Here is a 14,284-nt window from a genome sequence, read left to right as displayed (position 1 = left end):
TGCAAGACAGCAAATGAACAACGAAAAAAAATTGCAGATAACCATGAGTTTTGCTTCGAACAAACTCTCATAATAAATGCCTTATTTTTAACACTAAGAAAATCAGTTCATGGCCAGTAGAGGGCATTTGACTTCAAGGCTTGGGCTCATAGCTGTGGTCTCATCACCTTGAATTAAAAAACCAAAACCATTCTACATCACTAAAAATTTATTCCATTAGTGGTTACTTCCATGCTGTACAGATGTTTAAACTTTTCATTCAAAGTTCCCCCTGAAGTCAATAGAGGTTGAGAACATGACAATGAAACAAAGAGTTACTGATTCATCCTTTCCTGAATTATCCAATTCCTACTTTCTAACCTCAAGATAAGCGGGAGCTTTACTCAAGCAACATTTAAGTAAAAGGACCACCTGCAAAGGGACTTGTCTATCCCAAGTTACAGGAAGTTACACGCTTATCTGAGCTGGTGCAGTTACACCTTTTTATTTTCACTGTTGTTTGTTAAAACTTTTAAAGTGGTGAACATACAAGGGTTTTATTGTAAAGCTTGAAGTGGGGGAAATTTACACTCCTGTAGAGGGCTGTTATCATTCTAAATCACTATGGTAATTAACAAGATCCCAACTGTGTGAATGTTGCTTTCCACAGTGTTGACTGTGAGCAAAGGAAAAATACACTCTCTCAAAGTGTGTGCTTTTGAGATCTTAATTTAAAGCAACAAGAGGTACTGAGTATGGGAAATGCTACCCTGTAGCTGAAGGATGAAAAGTGTAGGTAAAAGGCAGAGTTGGGTAAAACAGCTAATCAAAAGAAACAGTGGAGTTGCCAAAACTGCCTGTTTCATGATTTCACATTGACTTCCCTGAAAGTTTTACTTCTTAGTTGAAAACACCGAAATTCTCAGTTTTCATATTTTAAAGGAAAAAATACCTACCCTGTTTTTAAATGCCTACAAGTATATTGATATTCCAAGAAGTCTGAACCTTGGTTTGGGACTTATTGATGCTAAACACAGAATACTTCTGATCCCCTCCAAAGTTTTAACATTCTCCTTCCCCACCATGTGTGAACTGGAATTTTCCCAGATAAAATTGCTAGCAGTAAAAACAGAAATCTCCTTCCACTTCCCTTAGTTACATACCTTTAATTTTAAATTTTTACTTATGGCTCAATTGTCATTGACCTCAGCAAAACCTCCAAATTTATGCCATTCTAAGAAGAAGTTCTGGCCCTGAATACAGCTAAGAGAAAGTCACTGTCCTGCATGACTAGAACAGAGTCAGGTCATCAGCAGCTCAGGCAGTGACAGCAAAAAGTAGCTTAAGCCAAGAGCAGACCCAGGAGACCAAAAGAGGGAATGGGAAGGTGTTTGTAACATAAAAGTTTAGTATCAGGTTTCTTGCTGAAGTTTGTTTTCCAAATGGTGTTAGGACAAGCTGGGTTACCTTGATAGGTGATATCTGAAACAAAGCAAGGAAGTTGTGATTTCAGCATTTTATAACAGATTCGTACTTTTCTCTTGAGGTTGTTATAGGTACACACATGTGCCTCTGAATGACAATAGAAATTAAATGTTAGACATATGTTAACACTGGAAACCAGAATAACAAGGAATACACTAGCCTAATAAAGAGATCAACACTTTGGTTTCAGCATGACAGAGAAGTCCCTAAAACTATGAAGCAAGTTTGCCAAGTGCATCTGAGTAGGTGGAACTGGCAACTGACACAGTTCAACCTAAAGCAAGACACACAATTTTGCAAATAAGGAAACCCAGTCATAGGAGGTGATGATGATAGGATGTGTTAAGTTCTCCATCACATGGTATTTTCAACTGAAGCTAGCATGCCTTCCCCAGAAGAAAGCACTTGTTCAGTCACCAATGGCCAGAGAATGAGGTGGAGTCAGTTGGAGAAACACCTGTGGTTTGCCTTCTGCAAGACACCGAAGTCCATGGCTTATAGCATGGCCTGCTCCTGGCCTAGATTCTACTACAGCAACACTTCCTCTAAAAAACTGCACACTATGAACACATATGGTCTAGAAACTTGTGGTGCATCTTTGAATAACAGGGAAGTCTACTCATTAGCAGATAAAGTAATGTGCTGGTTAGTCAAGATAAACAGTATTTGTGAAGTATTTATTAAATAATTACATAGTACTACTAATTTTCATGGATGCTGGGTAAACAGATTCCCCTTACGTACCACAGCACTGCTTCAGCCTTTGGCCATCACTTTCATCATCAACTATTTCACTTCTTCTAATGCATGGGTATGCTATGGAAAATCTACCACAAAACACTACCAGAGATATCAGCTACACCTTCACGTTCCTTAGTGGTTTTAATATCACAGCAAGGCATCAGTGCAACACTGCCATGCACCTGTGTTACGGTAAGTGCCTAAAAGCCCAAAGTCCAAGATTCATGGCACTACATAAAATAATTGTATAAAGGAACCTGTGCTTTAAAATGGCCACCATCTACTATGCAGATGAGCCACACCATAAAAGAACTAGAAAGAACATAAAAATAGAGAAGTTCAAAATGTGAAATAGCTTTCATAAAAGCAGCAGTGTAAGACTCCTTGAAAAAAGTGTCAAAGGAGAATGAATAAGATAAAGACATGTAAAATTGTGAGTCTTATGGAGAAAGATCTCATCATATAGGGGTAGTATTTTTTCACATATATCATAAAGGTACCCAGAAGTTAGACAAATTCACTGAGAAATAAAAAAGGAATTTAATGTTGATTTTAATTTCTAAACTTTTATGCTTTATATGCACTAGCAGGATTTGGGGTCAAAAACATCCCCAATATATGTCATCTCCGCTTAGACTTAGAAGTCTCACATTCATTGAATATGACAATGGATAAGGTCTTGGTATAATACATTGCCTTTATGTGACAATCCTGTGTCTATCTTCACCAAAATTCCCATCTCCCTGGAGGAGAAGCATTCACTTTTCCTCTGGACAAGAAGCTGAAGTACCACAGGTGTGTGCAACCAGTATGTCAGCAGTTGGTATAAATGCTGATGATTTAAAAGACAACTAATGGAAGAAAACCACTATGTGTGGGAGGAAGATTTTCTTAGCAAGACAATCATCTGACAGCTGTACTTGGTAAACTGAAGGAGGCCGACCACACAGTAGAAATGGGCAGAGATCAGCTATCTACACTGTGAAAAAGATAGAGGGGGAAGAAAGCTCACCTTTCTGAAGTGCAGGAAGAGTAGTCCAGGAAAGCTGACAGAAGAGTGAAAATGGGCTAGAAGGCACTAGGGAAAGGTTTTTTTTTTTTGTTGGATTTTTCTTTAATCTTCCCCAAACCATTGGCCTTTCTCATGAATAACAAATGTACAGAAAAAATGTGTACTCTCTGCAAAGCCATCACGTGTTTCTATATGTTCACACACTTCAAACAAGTACCTCATGGACTATCTAATCTGGGGGGTTTCTCTCTCCCAAGTCCATAAGAGAAAATGTCGGCTGATATGGCTAAAGGCTGAAGAGATGAGATTGTGCTCCCTGTACCTGACCACTATGGAGACTTGAACTCCAGAGCTAAGGAGAGATTCTGCATATCCTCAGAGTGAGTTCAGTGACTGAAAAAAGGAGGGAGACAGTATAGAAATGTCCTATTCTGTTTTGTAACTCTTTTCTCCCTGCTGCTTTCTAGGCATTATCTTCCCAAGGTCACCTCCCTCTTCTCACCATGCTGGTGGGTCCTGTTTATTTTGCAAGTAACAGGCTTGCTATTTTACAGAACAAAGCATGCCAAATCCATTTGTTCTTAGTGTTTATAACTGGTAGAAACAAACATTAACAGCCTCGCAAGAGCCCCAAGCGCTTCAGAGTAACCTCTCCAGTCATGAAGCCTCCCACCTCTCACTCTGTGGTTATTTTTATGAATCAATACTCTTCAGCTGAAGTTATCTGTCAAGCTCCCAACAATGCAGTACTGAAGTACCTAGGTGGAGCTAGAGTAAAAATCCAAGTGCAGTGAAGTTCAAGAGTACTCAGAGCATGTTACTAGTCTTGTTACATTTCTTTTCTCCCAGGAAAACTCTAAGATACATTACTGGGACCAGATAGCTGATGGTGGAAGTTACACAGAAAGTGTGGATGGAAATGCTACACTCTCTGTTTCCAATGAAGCACGCAATGTCTCCCTCAGCAGATGTGAGATGTGAAGCGTGATACTGACTCTGGTGCATAGACCTAATCCAGACTGCTCCTCAAAGGAGGAAGGAGCAAGAAGCAAATAAATTAAAATTCCACAAATATATTGAGTGGCAGGTATATCCACCTCACTATCCTCAAATACATCCCATTACAGTCATTCAATTCAGATAAAACACTTTAAAGAAAAAAGAAAACAACAACATATATCCAGGCCTGTCTTACATACTTTAATTAAAGTCATGGCACTTTTAGAGCTTGGCCAGGTTTGTACATGGTGGAGCTAAACAAATGTATAAGTACTTTTGCAAGTAATTTAACTGAAATCAAGAGCTTTGTAAATGTGAAAGGTCAGGGAGTATTTTCAAGCTGTAGTTCATTATTTCCAGAACAAACTGAAATTTTCAGCTTTGCTTTGGGTGTTTGATTTCAATGATGGCTCCTTTTTATTCCCTCCTTAAACAGTCAACCAGGCTTTACACAGACAGAATGTTTACATGTGTATATGTGTGTGTATTAATTCTTAATATTTAACATAAATTCTTACTAGCTATTACTCAATGAAGGCAGTGTATCTTGCAGTATAATCCATTTAGCATAGGGTGGATGCACAGTTCTTTTTAAAAGATTTGTGCATAATGATCAATCTGGTGTTCTCCTCTTTCTGCTGCTACTCCAAGACTTCTAAAACACAAGCATTCATGAACTTCATGACTGAAAATTTTGTCTGGGCAATAACATTAAGACTAATGGGTAAAAACATTTGCTATTGTACAGCCAGATTGCAGAATCATGAGCATGCTCAATACCAAATAAGATAAATGCCAAATACACAATATTGCCTATTAGTTAGCACCCAAAAAGTATTTTAGATGCTGATGAGGGGAAAGATTTTAGTAGAGTTTTCTCAGAATCCTTCATGAGGATGAGAGGCAGGATAGGAACCTCCAACACTCTATAAACAAAGACTGTTGTTGTTTATACATGAGCTATAAGATTCGGTGAGTTGACTCACTATTCAGTTCCTGTGTCTACAAACCTAGTTGCACAAGTTAGTGAAAACTTGAATGGGTTGACAGCAGTCTTGCAAAAAGTCTTTTTTTTTGCCTCTTGGCTGCAGCTATAAAATTTGTCCAACTTTGCCATCAGCTGTCATTCTGGCACAGCCATTTATTACCTAGAAATTTTGCAGCAAAGCTGCTCCCATCACAAACCAAATTAACCAAACTGAATCACTTGCTGAAAGTATATTTCCTAGAGGCTTTCCAGAGGCCATCAATTACTTTCAATCCTCAAACTTAACAAACCCAGTAGTCTAAGCTTCTCAGAAAAGACTGATATGCAAGAAGCCTGGCAAGAGATTTTTCTACCACAAGTTTAGCAAATTCAAACCTTCTTTGTATCTCCATTTATAAGATGAAGTAATCTCCATTTATAAAATGAAGTAATGAAAGTGTGTGTTGACTTTTGTAATCCAAACATTCCCCTGCCTTCCTCCTTGTCCTCTAACCTTCTGCAAAAGTATTTTTTTAAAAAAAATTAAAATGGAAAATCTCCCAAGATGTGTCTCTAGTGCCCAGTGGACCATGGTGTAGTAGTATCTGTGTTAGTAAGAATCACTTTAGATTTGCAACCCCAAGCAAGACAGCCATGCTGCTGCTGCATGAAAGCAGGGCTGGGGAGCTGAAGTTCCTAATCAGGGGCTAACATCACTTCACTGCAGGGTGCAGTGGGGACACGCCTTTAGCCAGATCTAGCTTCCAGTGTTACACTCTTCCAGCCAGGCTGCTGAAGATAGCCATATCAGAAGTCACATGCCAATTATTAATTTCTACCTGACAAATATCAAAAGCAAATAATCTATTAGAGACATATTATAGCACTTATCAGTCTTGATAAAGGATTTTGAATTTTGGATTGCAAAAGCAAAAAGTCCTTAGAGAAGAAAACGGCTCCCTCAGCCCCCTGCCCCTGTGCCACTGTGACCTTATCTCTCTTCTCAAAGACTAGAAAAGCCTCTAGTTTTTCAGACTGTGTCTGTGATTTTCTGCTATACACTTCTCCAGATTTTCAGTTTTAGAAACAAACTGAAAGCTTTCACATGCTTGTCAGAATTTACTCTTAATAGAAACAACAGAAGTTTCTACCAAATAATATACCCTGGCCCTTGTTTCACTATCTTTTTGGCATTAGATCGCTAACATCCAGCCCAAAGAAACTTCAGACAATGCTGATTTACCCTAGCTGAAGTTCTGGCTCACTATCTCTTTCTTTGGTTCCAAACCATTTGTTAACCTTGCACACATTTAAAAGAACAGTTCAAACCCTGGCACATCCAGCATTCATGGATAATGCAAAGCCTATTTTATTTGACACTGCTGGAATTTCAGAAAAACCTACTAAACACTTTTCTCCTTGCAGTCTCTCCAGGAAATAACATGTATAGGGCACTTTAGAAATTCTAATACATTTTTAGGTAATCCTGTTGTACAATTTGGCGTAGTATGAGAAGTATATTTAATCTCACAGAATCTCCCTAGGGCATTTGAATTCAAAGAAATAGAGGGTTGGGGTTGTTTTTTTTTTTTTTTCCTTTCTTTTTTCTTTTCAGCTGCTGGACTTTAGCTGTTGTCCTTTTCCAAGCCATAGAGTGAAGCTCCTTTACCACATTCTGAAGGGAGGACTGAAAGAAGGAGCATGTTTGAAGGAACTTTATAGCCTCGTTTCTGGGCATGTCAGAGACAGTAAGTTCTTCTCATATCCAGCAGGAATGTGTCACATGAATAAGGGAAAAAAACCCAACCCACCAACCAAAAAACAGAAGGGCAAAACCATGTTACAATCAATAACAATCCATTTAACACCAATTTAAATTCCCACCTAAAAAATTAATCAAGCTTCAGATCCCATTTTATCAAGCCTGCTTAGACACATGATGCAAGAAACAAGCTTTCACCCATAGAACATTCTTCAGGGATTACACAGAACTACTGGACAGAGAGGTGGGATGGATCTTTAGGGATGGAATTGAAAAACACTGACCATAGCCAAAACTCAAGAATCAATCTCAGCTCGCTGTTTGCCCAAGCGATATCAGAGAGGAGAAGAGCCATGCTCAGTTTGACACTGCTGATGCAAACTGTAGTGCTCCTATGGACACTGTCACTGCAGTATCTGAAAACCTTTCAGTCTTTTGTGTCTGTCTTCAAAGGTAGGGAAGTGCTGTTTCCCCAATAGAATGGTGGCACAAATTGCCTGGGGAGCACAAATCTTCCTTTTTGTTGTTTTCTATTAGTTGACTTTTCACCAGTGTTTTTCTGTACTCTGTTATGTTCCTGCATCACTTTTCCAACAGAGAATGTCTGCATAGGAAGATGTGCTCCTACCAGCTCAACTAGTATAAACAGATTTACCTGAGTTGCTGATTCTACTACTGAAATGCATGAAACTCCAACCCATTCTCACCTCTTCTTTTCTGTGCCTGGCAGAAGACAGCATACCAAGAAAAAGATTCTTTAGCTCTTTTTACACCCCACCATTTTATTCTGCAGAAGGTCATGTTCAGTCTTCACGTTTTTCAATCCTAAATCTGGTCTAGATCTCAGTAAGAACAGCACTGATACTAGCTAAAATTAAATGCATGCTTAAATGTTTGGTGTGACCATCATGCATTTTTCACATTATGATTTTACTCTATGAAATAATGTTTATTTCTTGAAACAGAGATAGAAATGGCAGATAGTGAGGGTGGGGGTGAATGAATGCACAGTTAATAAAGGATTGAGGTGAAAAAGGGGAAATAAGCACAGCAAGAATATCTGTAGCGGAGGAGAATCTAGAAGCATTACTGCTGCTAGTAGACAAATCTCCTGATGCTGGTGATTGTTGAACAAGTTATATATGAGAATCCAGTTTTCCACCACTAATAATTCTGTGATGAATAAAATATCTTACACTAAATGACAAAGAAACAAAAGCTGAATCCCCAGTCAAGCAATACTAAACAACATGCCAGATTTTGGCAGTGTTGCTCTTCCTGGACTTTGAAGATGTCCTTGAGACTACTGAGTGTAAAGTGACAATGAAAGACTTCAGTGGAGTTTTAATCAGAATATTAAGAACTGATTGCTGCCAAAAAAGTTAATCTGTATTATATATTGGCTGGTCCAGAGGTTCATCCCATCCTTTGGCAGTGAATAATAAGATGATCGAGAAAACTTGGTGCCTTGCTTGCCATGTCAGTCTGTTTTAATTGCTCAGTTCACTGCAGTCACAATTGATATCATACCTGTTTCCTGAAAGGTGGCAAGATGAGGATCACTCTCCTTCTAGTTTTATAGCTGTAGCGTATGAGAATACAGTTTGGCACAAAGGTTTAGATGTACAACAATAAAACTGTGATCCCACATGGGTGTGTCCAGGGCAGGTATGGAATGTGCAGGGTGTGTGCTTGTGCTCTGACAGCTACATCTATTTTTAATGAAAGCAAAATGTAAATTATGAAGCCAGCGAGGAGAGTGTGAAACAAAAATACATCTAATTATAAATTTGTCCTTTCCTTAACCTATTATTTAGATAGATCTGATGAGACCACACTGATTGTTTTCCTTACTTTCTCCCTTCCTAATTTAGTCTTTGAACAGGGAGGCATGTTCATGGCTCCGTTAATTATGTTGGACATTATATTTACTTATTCAGTTAAAAGCATAAGAGCCTAAACTGTTCTCCTGTATTCAAAAAAGAAAGAACATCAGTGGAGGAATTAAAGTTGACAGCCAGATGACAGGGTGAAAAAGAGAAACAAAGGTTGATTAGGGTCCAGAACTTCAGTGGAAATTCTGATTTTTTTTTTTAAATCAGGGCTTTGAAAAATAAATGCTACAATTCTGGAGCTTTCTTGAGAAACAATGAAGGCAACATTTCACTTCCACTTCTTGGAATGGAAACTGGTACAACTCCCTGAGCTGTCCAGGAGCACTGCCCCCAGCCTGTGTACGGAAGGAGCACACAGTAGCCGTGCCACCGCTCTGGAAACAAGTCTCGTACTTCAATGCCTCGACTCACTAGGGCAGAGGGCTCCTCCAAGCAGAAGCTGAAGAGACCTAAAAGCACTGGAGGCTGGAGGCAAGGTTCTGCACTCTGCCGACAGGCCATGCGGCTCCTGGGGCTGCCTGAGGGGTGAGGGACTTAGAGTCACCTGTCCTTGCTTGATTTTTCCCCACCTTAAATACTGGTGTGATGCCAAGAGCGTGCACTGCAGCCGGTGCCAAGCGCTAGGAGAGAGTGTCATGGCACATTCCAGAGCCCTGGTCTGCCTCACCAGGGCATTTGCCCCACACCAGGGAAGACAGGCAGGTGCCAAGCCCCCAGCCTTGGCTGCAAGTCCCATGGGCACAATCCCATCCTTTCCCCACAACACAGCAATTGCCCCCAGGGTGTTGAGGCTGTGAGTTTAAAGCCTGTGTTTACAGCAGAGACTTCCAAACCCATGTTGCAGGGGAGCACAGTATCTGTCTTTTGCCCCAGGGCTGCCTGAGGAATTTCTGAGCAGCAACTGCTTAATCTTACTTTGTAATAGGAGCATGTGATGCAAGAACCGAGCACAAGTTTTCATGTAGCAATGAAATTACAGGGTTAGTAACACATTTGGGAGCTATGGTGACTTACACCAGCTAGAATTGGTGGTACTTTCTATATGTAAGTTGTAGTTCAAATGTAAATTGCCAAAACACAATATGAGGTAAATAACTTATCTCTATTCAGCAGATGCAAACACACAGACTAAAAGAGACTACACAATTTTATAAAATCTCCCCAGCAAGGCAGTGCCCCAGAAATGGAATATCACAAAACCTTTCTTTACTTACAAAATCAATTTTACAATAACTGACTATTGTTGAATTGAAGGGATCAGAACTAGAGTTGATCAAATAAGAAAAACAAATTAATTAAATTTTTCTTTTTATTATTTTGGCTAAAAGACCCAGTTTGAAACAAAGTGGCCATTTTCATTGAATTTAAAATTCTTCCTTGGGAAAAGTAAATATGGCCGAAGCTGAACTGTTATTGTGAAACATTTGGATTTCAGCTAATACATTCCAGCTGATTGAGAGAGTGAGCCAAAAAGACGATTGACTGAAAAACCGGGAGATTGGAATCAATGACTTCAAAAGTTTTCCTAGTTAAAATGGTAACATGGAAAGAAAGAAGCACGAGAAAGCTGTGGCTTGGTGTGGTCTTGATTTCTTCCATACTTTAGCCCCCTCAATTTTTTTTGTGAGTATGAGAAAAATATACAAGTTTGCTATTCATAGGAGGCTTGGTTTGGGGCTTTTTTTTTTGCCTCAGTTTGTCTTCTACTTGTTTCCTGAACTTATCCTGTGGCTTAGCATTTTTTACATTTCTGGAGGTGAAATTTCTCTCAAAACTAAAAAAATTTCTCCCTATCACTCTCAGGAGAAAACCAAAAAAGAGTAGAGATAACCTTCTATGGTCCAAATGTAGAAAATAATATCTTTGACTACTGAATTCCTTGAAATCATTAACATAGTAATACAAAATACATTTCTCATTTCTAATGGTCTAGTAGACTGTATTACTTCAGGAGCCTTTACACTAATTGCAGTGAAAATTTTGCTGTGGGAAATCGAATGCTAGATTCTCAAACTTATTTTGGTAGAAGTAAGCCACTTTGATACTCATTGAATTTGAGTTTTCTCTTGACTTTCATCAAAGACTTTTGTCTTTCCTGTCTCTAATGCTCCAGAGCTACTGTCCTCAGATATTGCAGCTCTCCTACTGTAGCAGACACTTAACCATGGCTAACAGTGTGGGTAACCCCTCAGTTACAAACCAGAAAGGCTTCATGGGGTAGCTTATATTATCAGTCCTGGGAAGGAACAGAATCTAAGAAGGTGGTAAGACCTAGTAGAAAAAAGTGTATTTCAGAGACCTGTCAATCCTGTTTATCTTTGTAAAAATGCATTTTTTTCTGAATCTAAGACTTTCTTTCAACACTGTAAGTCTTCCATGGGGACAAATATCTATTTAAAACAGTGAAGATGGCAATTTGGCTGTCCTGCAGCACTAAATAAACCCATTTTCTGGACTGACTCTGCACTCGTATTTAAAAAAAATAGAAAAAGAAATATGTAAGATTAGGTCAGAAAGAGCAATAATGTCAAAAGAACTATGACAAAATCAGATGACCCAGTTTTTACAGGTTAGATTTAAAGTCCAACAGGGACATAAGAACTTAAATCTCATCAAAAGAGATTTCCAATTAAACTTCTAGGTCACTTCCACATTTAAAAGCTGCCTTACATTTGAATAAGGATTTTCCCATCTTTGTGAAAAAAGATTAATTCACTGTTTAACATTACAAACAGCAAGTCTGATTTAGTACAAGGCTTATGAGTCTAATTTATAATCCAACATTTCACTCCCACCAGGTTCCACATCACCTTTGCCTATGACACGTTACTGCTTACCTTCTGGCTCCAGTGGCTTCAGAGATGTTACTATGTTTGCTGCAGTGAAGAAGCTGCCTGTTTTCTGAACCATTTATTTAATTTCACAGTTAATGATTATTACTCCCTCAGAAGGGTTACCTTAATTTTACTATGCAAATTCAAATTATCTGTAGATTACGAATTTGCCATAATATCTAATTGCAACACCATTTTCAGCATTAGGTAGTGGTTAATTTCCCATGGGTGCAAAACACTACAGATCACTAGATGGTGCTGTTCTGGGTCGGAATTAAATAGCTGTATGTTGGGTGAAGCAGCAGCAAAACTGTTCCAAATGTTTCATTGCAATCTCAGGATAAATGGAAATAAAAAAAAAAAAAAAAAGAAGAAAAACCCAAACAACCCAAAACTTAAAGCCTCTATAACCACATTAATTTTTGTGTAGTTTTTTCTCATATAGCTGCACTCTTGTTAATAAGTAATGATAATTTATGAGATCTGCAAATTCCCCAACTATAGCTACCGCCACTTAGATTTGCATTCTTGACTAATCATGAGTCCATTGTTTCTAGACCTGCTTCCATTACTCCTTCATTTCAGGTAAATATGAACACTGGAAGGTGTTCATATTTAGACAGGTGAATGCATACAGATGCTTATAAGTCAGGCAATAGAAATCTAGCAGAGTGATAATAATAATATATTTATGCAGAAAGATGGGGAGAAGTCTCACATTCAGGGTCTCCCATACCTTTATTCCTCCTGGGGAGAGCAGGGTTTGATGAAATTTCCCTTTTCTGCCCATATCTAACCTAAATCTTTATACACACATACATTAGGGACTGTTCCTACGGGATTCTGTTCTGTAAGGCTGTACATTTATAACCAGAAAGGGGCGCAGCTGTTATCTGAGTAGGGGCATGCCACTGTAAGCACACTGCATGGCACAGGAGCACAGAAACCTGCAGCTGCGGGTAGGGGAGAAGATAATTTAGCATCTCACCACAGGCAGATCCACCTTGGCCACATATTGACTTGAAATTGACAGTTACTTGGACATGTGGGTTTGAAAAACAGAAGTGAGGCAAGGACTGAGATAATAGTATCTACAGATTTATGAAGAAGGGAGCAATCCTTCACTGGGAGTAAGACTGTATACTAATTTCCACAAGTTCAATTTACAACTTCTAGTCTTCTACATGCTGTCTGTAAAAATGGAGCCTTCTTTTTCAGTGTTTCTTTTTAATAACAACGCCTCTCCATCCCCCGCAGTATAAAACCCCATAGCTGTTAATTTGAAAGAAGTTCTGGTTTCCAGGCTACGAAGCTGCAGCCACTTAGCCCCAGTGTAATTTTAAAGTAGCTTAGTGGAAGTGGCGTGAGTGACTCGTGTCAAACTCTCATTTTGGCTGAGTCTAGCAAACAAATACCTTAAGCTGAAACTGCTGTTTCGGGCTCTAGTCTGTCTTCACCCCAATAAAGCATGATGGTACATAGGCCCAGTTTGGTAAATCCCAGTGGCACCAGAGTTATTAGCAGGCCCACAGTGATGCATAAGAGCTGTGATCCGTTTAGACCCCAGCTAGGTCAGGACATGGTGCTTCGCAGACACAGCATGTCAGATGGTGGCATTACCATGTGTGGAGTCAGCTCAAATCTCTGCATACAGTTAAAGAGAAATGTCCTTTAAGCTGCTCAGTTAGACTCCGCTCTCATCAATCCCCTTCAGCAAAGCCTTGTCTTTCCATATTTCTTTGTGCTTTCTAGTAACCTGTGGCCTCAAAAAATGTCACAACACCTCATGTTTCTCACCCTTTCCAGAGTTTCGCCAAAGTCATGGGAGAGGAACACCACCAAAAGCAAACATAAAGCTGTCATTTTTCCTGACAGTGGCTCTGATACAAGCAGCCCAATTCTCATGACAGCATGCAGGTACCAGAAATACAGTCCAATACTACACCACAATGACTGAAGATTTCCTAATTCTCATGCTAATCTGGATTTAAAATGTGGTCCCCTGCACTTTTGCCAGATTCTGTGAACCTTTTTGTGACTCAAGAAAGCTGTCTGTGCTTTGACTGAGCTGTGCAAAAGATTATTTATTTCATTGTTTTTCTCAAATAGTTTTGTAAATGAGAATGTATTTTATTCTGATGAAGTATCCAGCATGACACAATAAGGTATGAAACAATATACCTTATCTCAGGACCAAGAGCAAAATCAAATATATAACCAGAAGGATTTTTTTTTTTAAAAAATCAATATGGTTTTACCACAATGTGTGAAAGCCACCAGTTAGCAGGGCACTATAATTGAGTTCTTATGATCTAAGGGTAATTTTACATTGAAAAACTAGTTATACCTTTTTTCTGTGTGAACAGGATTTTTTTTTTTTTTTTTTTTGTGGCACACCTTTTCTCCAATGGTAATTAGAGAATTTTTTTTTTTTTTTTTTTTTTTTTTTTTTTTTTTTTTTTTTTTGGCCACAGTTTTATTCTGGAGACAAATACAGACACTTTCTCCCCTGAAGAGTAACATTGATTATGCTTTAATGTAGTAGAGGTAAGGAAGTAATTCTTGCATGTTTTACTTCCTCAAAGTGAAGAAAGTGTGTCTCTACCCACC

This window comes from Aquila chrysaetos, chromosome Z (assembly GCF_900496995.4).
Source record: "Aquila chrysaetos chrysaetos chromosome Z, bAquChr1.4, whole genome shotgun sequence".
Classification (NCBI taxonomy): Eukaryota; Metazoa; Chordata; class Aves; order Accipitriformes; family Accipitridae; genus Aquila; species Aquila chrysaetos.
Note: the sequence above shows the minus strand (reverse complement) of the source record.